We start from the raw sequence: 10917 nt of genomic DNA, 5'->3' as shown, positions 1-10917 counted from the left end.
GGATGGGGAGAGGGAGGCGGCGGGGGCGTGGATTGGGAGCGGACGCGTCCCACGGGCGAGGGCGGCAGCGCACGTAGGGGCGGCGGCGTAGTGGGTCGGGGCGGCGGCGCAGTGGGTCGGGGCTGAGAGAGATATGTGAGATTGGGGCTCGGGGATTGGGGATTTTAGTGGGGGGAGGGTTAGCAATGACGCACCTTCTCCTAGGGCGCCATAAGTACATTGATAGCAATGGTGCACCTGCTAGCGGTGTGCCATTAGTAACTTTTTTTTTTGGATTTTTAGTTGCAAAACATTTCTGAATTGGTAAAATATTTATGAATAGAAAAAAAATCATCAAATTTGAAAAAATATTCATGAATTCAAAAAGTGCCATGAAATTTTAAAATATTCATGAGTTCAAAAAATGTTAATAAATTCAATACTTTTTGTGAGTTAGAAATTCAATAACAGAATAAACCTAATTAAATAAAAATTGGTACCATAAGTACCTTTATAGCAATGGCGCACCTCCTAGGGATGCGCCATTAATCACTTTTTTTTGGATTTTTAGTTGCATTCATTGGTGAATTGATAAAACATTTATGAATATGAAAAAATATCATCAAATTTGAAAAAATATACATGAATTCAAAAAGTGCCCATGAAATTTTAAAATATTCATGAGTTCAAAAAATATTAATAAATTCAATGCTTTTTGTGAGTTAGAAATTCAATAACAGAATAAACCTAATTAAAAAAAATTGGTATACTAATGGCGCACCTCCTAGGGGTGCGCCATAAGTACATTGATAGCAATGGCACACCTTCTCCTGATGCGCCATTAGTAACTTTTTTTTTATTTTTAGTTGCATTCATTTGTGAATTGGTAAAACATTTATGAATATGTAAAAATATCATCAAATTTAAAAAACTATTCATGAATTCAAAAAGTGCCCATGAAATTTAAAATATTCATGAGTTCAAAAAATATTAACAAATTCAATACTTTTTGTGACTTAGAAATTCAATACCAAAATAAACATAAATAAAAATTGGTATACCAAAATAAACATAAATAAATATTCATGAGGACTAGAACAGAAGAAATATTATTTCCATATGTCGAAATACAATCGAGAAATGAAGACTACAATTTAAATACAATCGATCTTAGTTAGCTATCTTTTCACAATCTTCTTGCCCTTCTTTTTCGCAAATGGAGTTCTTCTCTTGAACGGACGTCCTTTAGATAGGGTGGTCCTGCTTCTTCTTGTGATGTATGATACTTCATCATCGTCGTCATGTTCCATCTTCGGGTCGACGTACTTGTCGAAGTCTTGCTCATTGGCGACTCCATCCATTCCGATGATCTTCATTTTGCCTCTCCCCACGACAACACGACTGGCTTTGACGGGTCGGTAATGAAGAAGCATTGGTCCACTTGGGAAGCCAGTACCCATGGCTCATTTTTCACGGTGACGTTTGCGCTCGCGGTCTTGGATTTGGCTTCGGGTATAACCATGGTGGTGAAATACCGGTCTTTTTTTAGGACGCTCTTGGCCCATCTGACACGGAACATCGGGACCTTCTCTCCAGCGTAGCTCAGCTCCCAGATCTCCTCGATCCTTCCGTAGTATATGTCCTTGTCGTTATCAGTGTAGGATTCCATCGTTACCCCGGAGTTCTGATAACCATCGCTCTTCATGTCCTTTCCCTCGGTCTAGAATGTGTGGTCGTTGATATCGTATGCCTCATACATCATCAGGTTGTGCTCGACGCTCTGTGACAAGGCGAATATGAGTTGTTCTTTCGTGGAAGAATCCTCATGTAAAGGGTAAGACAGAAGCTTCTCATTGAACCAACGCGTGAAACATGAGTTGTGCTCTTTGATTATATCTCCGTCCGTCCTCTGTTGGCCTCGGTCATTGTACGTCTTCTCAATAAAGGTTTTGTGCTCTATCACCCAAGGATCGACCACGCCTATGTGTTGTAGCGCGACTAGGTTTGCTCTTTCAAAGTCGGCGAGTCGACTCTCGAAGTCGACATGCATTTGGCGGCAACCCTCACGGTGACACCATCCATCGAACCTGCCGAGGCGCCTGTTGACGGGTAGACCAACGGGGTTCTCGATGCCTAGATAATTCGTGCAGTAGGAGATGCACTCTTCGGTCAGAAAGCCCCTGCCTATGCTTCCCTCTAGACGTGACATGTTGCGAACATATCCTTTGATGACACCATTCATCCTTTCGAACGACATCATGCTGTGCAGGAACGTCGGCCCGAGTTGGATGATATCCTCCACGATATGGACCAGCAGATGCACCATAACGTCGAAGAATGCAGGCGGGAAGTACATCTCAAGCTCGCATAGTATCACCACGATCTCTTCCTGTAGCCTTCTGAGTTTCCTCACGCCAACCTAATTCCGAGAGATGGCGTCGAAAAAGTTGCATAGGCCAAATAGCATTTCACGGACGTGCGCATCCATGATCCCAAGGATTGCAACTGGAAATATCTGCGTCATCAGCACGTGACAGTCGTGAGACTTCATCCCGCTGAACTTCTGCTTCGCTGAGTCTAGGTATCTGCTTATCTTCCCCGCGTAACCGTAAGGAAGTTTTACTCATACGAGGCAGGTGAAAAACTGCTTGATCTCCTCCCGACTTAGAGTGAAGCACGCGGGAGGGAAGTCATTTTCGATCTTCTTGGCCTTTTTGCCTTTGCGACGACTTTCCGTGTCCTTCACCTCATCATCATTATCATCATCATCATCATTATTAGCGTGAAGCTCCTCCCTGATGCCCATTGATTTCAAGTCTGCCCTTGCTTTCGGCCCATCTTTGGTCCTCTCTGGCATGTTGAGCAGGGTACCAAGCAGACTCTCGCACACGTTCTTCCTGATATGCATGACATCAAGGCTGTGAGGCACACGGAGGATCTTCCAGTATGACAAGTCCCAGAAAACAGACCTCGTTTTCCATACCTTCAGTAGCGGCGCTGTCGCCTTTCGCTTCTTTCCCGACTTCGGGCACTCTTTCTAATTTTTCAACAGCTCGTCTATTTCCTCGCCGCTCCTCGTACGCATGCGTCTTCGGGGTTCGGTTTCACCATCGAACAGATCCTTGCGTTTTCTCCATGAGTCATCATCGTGAAGCTACCTTCGATGTCCCATGAACACGGTTTTCCAAGACCCGGGATCTCTATCTAGCTGGCGATATGTTGTGTCATCCATGCACCTGACGCATCCAGAAAATCCGTGGACCACCTTCCCCGCGACATATCCATAACCGAGATAGGGAAATATTCTTTGTCTACGGCGTCCCACGTATTGGCTGGCGTTTTCCACAGCGTGTCTAGCTCCTCTTTTAGCAGCCCCAGATACAGATTGATGTCGTTCCCTGGTTGTTTCGGTCCTTCAATTAGCATACTCATGTGAATGTACTTCCTCTTCATGCACAACCAGGGGGGAAGGTTGTACATCCACACAAACACAGGCCATGTGCTATGTGTGCTTCTCTGGCTGCCAAACGGATTGACTCCATCGGTGCTCACACCCAGCACGATGTTCCTTGGATCGTCCCAAAATTCTGGGTGTTCGAAGTTCAACGCTTGCTACTGGCTCGCTTCCTTAGGGTGACTCAGCATCTTGTCTTTTTTATTTATCTCCGGATCATTTCTGTCATCTTCTCGCTTTTTCTCCTCCCTATCTGCGTGCCAACGAAGGAGCTTTGCTACCTTAGGGTCCGCGAAATACCGCTGCAGACGAGGAGTGATCGGAAAGTACCACACCACTTTTCGAGGAGCTTTCTTCCTCTTCTTGTATCGAGTGACACCGCACACCGGACATATGGTAGACTCTGCGTGCTCGTCCCGATAAATGATGCAATTGTTCATGCACACATGGTATTTCACGTGCGGTAAATCCAGAGGACACACGATTTTCTTCGCCTCCTCGAAGCTGGTCGGGCACTTGTTCCCCTTGGGAAGACGTTCGCGCCAGAATGACATGTTCTCGTCGAAGCATGCGTCGGTCATTTTGTGTTTTACCTTCATCTCCAGAGCCATGAGCGTTACTTTCAGGCGGGTATCGTCGGGCCTGCATCCTTCATACAATGGAGTAATTGCGTCTATTTCTAGTTGATCCATCTTGGCTCCGTCTGCTTGAGAAGCATCTCTTGAATATGAGGGTCCTGCACCCAGCCCATCGATGGTCCATCGTCGTCTGCTCCGGCATCTTCATCTTCATGATCATGCCCTTCGTCTGCTCCAGCATCTTCATCATCATCATGTATGGCGTCTTCTACATGATGACTGTGTCCTGCATCTACTTCGTGATCATGTCCTGGAGATTATTCGTCTTCTCGTCCGCCCTCGCCGCGGTTGTCTTGCTGCCCTTCCTCATTTCTTGCCCGGCCCCCATGGACGACTTCATAATCACCTTCATCACCTTGCCACCGATAGCCATCCATGAAACCACGCAAGAGCAGGTGGTCCCGCACCTGTACGGAATCCGGGTCCATAAGGCTCTTCACCTTCATCTTCGACACGGACATCTTATCTCCGTCTTGTTCTTTTGAAGCATATCGGCCTTCGCAGAGCTCAAAAACCTATTCACGATGCCTTCGGTCATCGCACGGACCATGGTCGCCTGCGGGGTAGAGCAAAATGATATTTTAAAACCAATTTTTTTTTGGCATGACTTTGCCTAAAAATATGACCAAAAAAGTTGCATAGTGCCAAATTCTCGCTGAAACGGAAATGAATCAATATTCCGGCAAAATATTGGCAACTATCGCATTTCAAATACCGGTACCTGCAAACACAAACATATGCAACACCACAAACATATGCAATACCACAAACATACGTATATCTAGGCCATAAAAAGTGCATGTGCACGTTGTTGGAGGGAGAAAAAAGTAGATCTAGAACATAAAGAAAGCTTTCCCCTTACTTACCTATCAAAAAAAAGGAAATTTAACCACTTAATTTATGAAACTATGGTGCAAATGAGGTGGGGGGAGGAGGTGGAGAGAATGAAGTGGGGAAAGTGAGTGTGGTAGGTGGCTGTCCAAAATATCTAGCTGCTCTCAGGTTACCAATGGCGCACCTGTTACGTGGTGCGCCATTACTAGTTTTGCAATAAAATAAAAAAATAATTGTTACTAGTGGCGTACCGTGGTTGTGGTGTGCCATTACTAGTTTTAAAAAAAAGTAAAAAAATTGTTAGTAGTGGCGCACAGAGTGTGTGGTGCGCCATTACTAGTTAAAACTAGTAATGACTCACTATACCCTGGTACGCCATTACTAGTTTTGGAAAAAAAAATTGTTAGTAGTGGCGCACCGTGGGTGTGGTGCGCCATTAGTGATATGAACACTAATGGCGTACCTACACATGGTGCGCCATTAATGTCCATATTAGCTATAGCCCTTTTCCTAGTAGTGTGTTATCCTTGCACATAGAGAATTGTTGTAATGCTCTATTGAGTGTAGCATCAGCACAACGAGGCGTTCTGTTGTGGGGCACCGTGCCGTCGTTCTTAACACCGCTGGGAGAAGCGAATGTTAGAAATAAATGGGTATTTGAGATCTGGTGGGGGTTGCTTGGCCCATTAAAAATATCTGAAATCTCAAAGTGACCCATGTGTAAAATAGTAAGTGGTCGTTCTAAAATTTAGTCCCACCCCGAAAGTTGAGGAAGTGTGAGATCTCTTTGTATAGTGTGTTTTCTCCACCAGTTTAAGTGGTGTGTTGAGGAGATAAATAGGAGACCACACTCGCGTGCTCGCTCACCTTGTCGAGCAAAGGCAAGGGCACGGGCTTAGGCCGAGGCCAGAATGGCGCGCGCATGCGACATGCGTGTGAATGATCCGCCGAAATCCGGTTTGTTGCCTTGCAGGGGCGCAACTTCCTTTTGTCATTTTTTTTGATGTCTTGGCAGATAAGTTAATTATTTCTTGTTCGCTAAGCATACGACTTAGAATCCAAGTTGGTTTGATATCATGATCGCAACACAATGTCGATCGTGATTTGTTCATGTCTATTTTTAGTTACTATTTCATGTTTGATGTTGTTGTGCATGTTTTCTTGTTCATCTAGTATGCTAGACTGTTGCATGCTGTTTTCTGTTCTAGTTATGAATTATTTACTGAAATTGATCATGAATTTTCCTAATATTCCAACACAATCCAGTGCAAGGGCCAGCCAGAATGCTAGGATGAAGCAGGGAGAACATATCTTGGGCACATCCCTAACTTACGCACTATTTAAACCATGGGAAAAGAAATATAAGGACATGATAGGGCTGGGAGAGGGTAAATATTAGATGCTCGGTGTTAGCCTTGGTCCTATGTTCCAAAGCGATCTCATCCATTTGATCTTAGATCTACCGTTCATCTAAGGAGCTCTGGCCAATTTGCAGACCCCCCCTGCTCCAGCCCCCTAGCTGCTCCTCCACATGGGCTTGTATTATAGGAGCGTGGGAGGCTCAACAACATCTGACACAGCTCAGTCGGGCAAGATAGTGGCATATCTGCAGAATAAGCCTTCTATTATTTTATTAGAATCAACCCGCACTCCTTTCCCATCAATAAATATGTGTATTTATTTATATTTGCTACTAGATGGTTAATTTTGTATCCGTTTTGACTCATGTCTTTGCCTTGACAATATCTTTGAAACAAGAACAATTTAGAACATATGTGCCATTTTGTGCTTGGAAGGAAATAAAAAAAATATTGATTTAATGGCCGACAGCTAAGGTGTGGTGCCGGTTGATTGGAATAAAGTGTGAGGTCTTCTTTGCAAATATGTCGAATCCATCTTCCAGCCAGATCGCATTTACACCGATGTGTGAACTTGCCTCACTAGTAGAAACTACCTATACACCATTGTACAATTGGTTTCAAATAATGTCGAAACTTCCATGCACATATTCAGTAGTAGAACCATCTATTGTCAATCGGATTCTAATTCGTTCGACACTACATCACCCTTCCTCTTCAGGGAAATCCCAACATATCAAAAATAGCACATACCCCTATTGAATTCACGATACTACAATATGTACCATCCCCTCATGGTGAATTCAGTTTCATCAGGTGAGATTTGCCTGGATCTAACCAAATCCTTCCCACCAAAGTAGAGATATGTAATATTTGTCGTACCAGCAGCTTCTAGATGGATATGTATCCCATCAAATTCAAGGTACTGCAAGATGTATTCTATCATCGTTTGGTTATTGATGTATATTTATATTCTAGGCATTCAAGCATAATATATGACTAGATCTGACGTATGGTTGGCCAAATCTAGATCTAGTTGCATCCATAAAGACCTGGCATGTGTTAGTCAGGATATTGCCGTTCTGTTACATATTATGGATTTATCCAGATCTGATTAAATATAATCTTCTAGTGGGAAGTATGTGTCAAGATATGGTTGGATTTCAAAGACCATCCGCCATATGTTTTTTATTCTATGGCAAACTGTATGATTTCCTTGATCAAGAATAACAACTTGCATTTATGGCAGAGCTCACAGACCATGGCGATCTCTTGGTTGTCGTCAATTGTTGGGCCAATAAATTGTTCGACAATGAGAGGAATTTCACCTTAATGGTCTGGTGAGTACTCCCTCGAGTTTATCCATTTATGTTCTTGTTTTCCCATTGCTTTCTTTATTGCGGGCTTCACCATCGTGATGAAATAGCATCCTACTTCCGTGACTTCACACTAAGGCTGGCAAGAGTGGTAGTATCTTAGCTGGTATTATGCACTCAGTAATAGCAAACACGCTGATGTGGCAGAGAATTAAAGAAGAGAGAGAGAGAGAGAGAGAGAGAGAGAGAGAGAGAGAGAGAGAGAGAGAGAGAGAGAGAGTGTTAAAGTAACATAGGTAGATATCGTATCATGTTAAATGCTATGCTTCTTTATGTCATGCATGGCATTAGAGATGATCATCTGTGATACTACTCTATAATACTATACACTATGAAGCTAGTATCATACATTAGTATCATATGCATGATACTACTATATGATACTCGCCATTATGAGTAGCCTAACATTATAGAAGAAATGGTCAACCATGTTAGATAATTGTTCATGACCTCAACTTCGAATTTAGCCGCATTGCATCTATTGTTTGAACTATAATTTGTTGTTTTTCTATGATTTTTTGTTCACTCTCCGATTCACGTGAAAGAGGTCAAACTTAGTTTCATCTCAGGATGTCAATATTTTTGTGAATAAGGTGCATATATATCTATATGGACCGTGGGATGCATTTTTAAAAAATGATGATGCTTGTTGGCATCACTAAAGTTGCTTCACAATAGTTTTGCAAGCGAAACCAATTTATATACCACCCTCCACAAGTGATGGCAGCCTATCCGGCGGGCTACAGCCCAATGCTGGACAGAATGTGTGGGTAGTGGTATGTCTAGACTCTAGTTTAGCCACTTTTGTTGTTTTTTGCGCATTCAAAAACCCATATACTCATTTATGTGAGCAAGTTCACTTGTTTTATAAATTAGTTATAAAAAGATTCTTTTTTCTGAATTTCTTTGTTTTTTCTTGAATGCGTACTGCATTGCTAGCTAGCACTTGCCTGCAACAACTTCTCAATAACTTGGGGTTTTATTGTGGTTAATTTGTTTCCAATTTTCGTAGCATTAACTGTGACAAACTTTATTTATTTATTCGCATGAAATATTTGAGATTTGGAAAACCATTGAAGAAAAATTCAAACACTTGTTGGAGTATTGGCTCTCATGTTTGAATATATAACGACTTACCTTCCTTTTCTTATTACTCTGAAAAGGGAAGTTCCTGATTTATTTTCCTTAATAACCCAAATCATGAGGACATTTGCGTATGCGTCACAGCGTGGCAAAGGTGATGGATATGCCGGAGCAGAGGGGCGTTGCACTACGGACAAGATAATGGACTGGCCGGCGCCACTGCCGACCCCGAGATACCTCAGCCGCCATCCGGTGTGTAGCTTATGAGTGGGCGGTTTCAGGCAGAACTTCGTCCTCCTCCCTGATCTCCACGACACTGAAGAATGCAGGTGAGGAAGAACATGCGGTGCCATGTCGATTCCAAGCACAAATCATATCCAAGATCATTCACTGTGCTGCACAAATTCTTCTTTGTACATTTCTCTTTTATCTGGAAACAGACAGTTGATGCCTGAATCACTCTCGAGCATACAAGGCAGCGAGATGATTCCCCTCTTTTGATTCAAGAATTCACTGATCACACATAAGAACACCAGGTGAATCTTGTGGCCTTCCTTCTGGTTCAATTACCTAGCAGATCTGTTATACCTACTTCGATCCTTATGTGGCTATGTTTCCTATTTCTTACAAGACTGATCTAGTATTTTCATCAGCGCAGAATTGTGCTGTCATCGTCATCTATCTAAACTCTGCAAAATGTACATTGCAAAATCAGTAATCTTGAACTTGGATATGCAACCCGTTCGGAGCTTCCACACGGGGGAACTTCAAGATTGTGTTCTTGCCTTATTCCTCCCATCTGAAACATCAAAACCAATGCCAAGTATCTGTTGTCAGTAAACAATAATGCTGGAGCTATTTCCTTAGCAATTGGACCGGTGTGGATTAATAAGACGTGGAACACACCTATATCGGGTCACGAAGTAGTGGAGGAAAGTCGCGATCTCCGCCGTGCCAACCTCTCTCCCGGGGCACATGCGGCCGCCTCCTCCGAACAACATGAAGTGCGGGTGCGATTCCATGTTCTTCTCCTGTACATTTTTAGCAGGTAACAAAAGATTAGAACTTCCTCTGCCATGGTGGTACATTTTACTGGTGTTTTTATGGTGATTTATTAATTGTTCGCCCTTTTACTTATAAGCCACCTCCATGGATTGAAGGTCATTGGGTTACGATACATGAACGGATCATAGTTTATCTCCCTCGTGTAAACATAGATTCTCCACCCTTTTGGAATGACATACCCTGGGAGAAATCGATAATAACGCAGCATTAGAAGAACCGACTTCATATATTCCTAGGAGATGCTAATTAACGTGGTAGTACAATTTCCAACCATATCTCACCATTCATTTCTACATCCTTGGTAGTCTTCCTCAGCAGCCCATTCACGACTATAACTAATCTCAGCGTCTCCATGAGTTCATCATGATCATGCCATGCTCATAGTAAATTCCCGCACTGACTTAATTTTTGTGTGTGTTTGATTTCCTACGTGCAGCTCGAGTGAAGGCCATGGACTTAAATTCATCATAGCTGATGGCTTCCTCCCGCGATTTCCCGTTCAGTTTCAAGAGAAAACAGTTCCCAGTCAGGTGAAAAATAAAATTAAGTATAACTTTTGGCGTTCGACTTTTTTTCCCCACAAGTCAACATGTTTAAGTTTTTCCCCTGTAAGTTTGCATGTAGCATTTGGGTGTGACAATGAACACATCTATTTTTTTCATATTTTTTTATATTTGTAAAAAGTGACTAATGACCAGGTTAGAAGGAAAATAAACTAATCATACTAAAAGTGCATGGACTTTTGGTTATACATTTAAAACAGATTATCTTGTTTGGTGAAACACTGTGCACAAGAAAGGGCGCTGAGAGAAAAGGTACAACTATAGCTCAATTTGATATTTTTTATGCAATTGATGAATGGATTGCATGAGTTACTCATGGTTTCAAGAGGATTCGTGAAATTGAAGAGATGTGTACAGAATAAGCTTTTGATAATAGAAAACAAGTTCACAAGTTTGTGCAGCAAATGTACATGAGACTAATGGCTCCAAACCATATGCCTGACAATTACACGTACAAAAGCCAAAATTGCTTCTGCATATCACATAAAGATAGTGCTAATCTTTTGGACATGGGAACGGATTCTAGCAAAATGACACTTTTCCATTACGACTTCATGTTTCAGATCA

This window comes from Triticum dicoccoides, chromosome 2B (genome assembly GCF_002162155.2).
Source record: "Triticum dicoccoides isolate Atlit2015 ecotype Zavitan chromosome 2B, WEW_v2.0, whole genome shotgun sequence".
Lineage (NCBI taxonomy): Eukaryota > Viridiplantae > Streptophyta > Magnoliopsida > Poales > Poaceae > Triticum > Triticum dicoccoides.
This window is presented reverse-complemented; position numbering follows the sequence as displayed.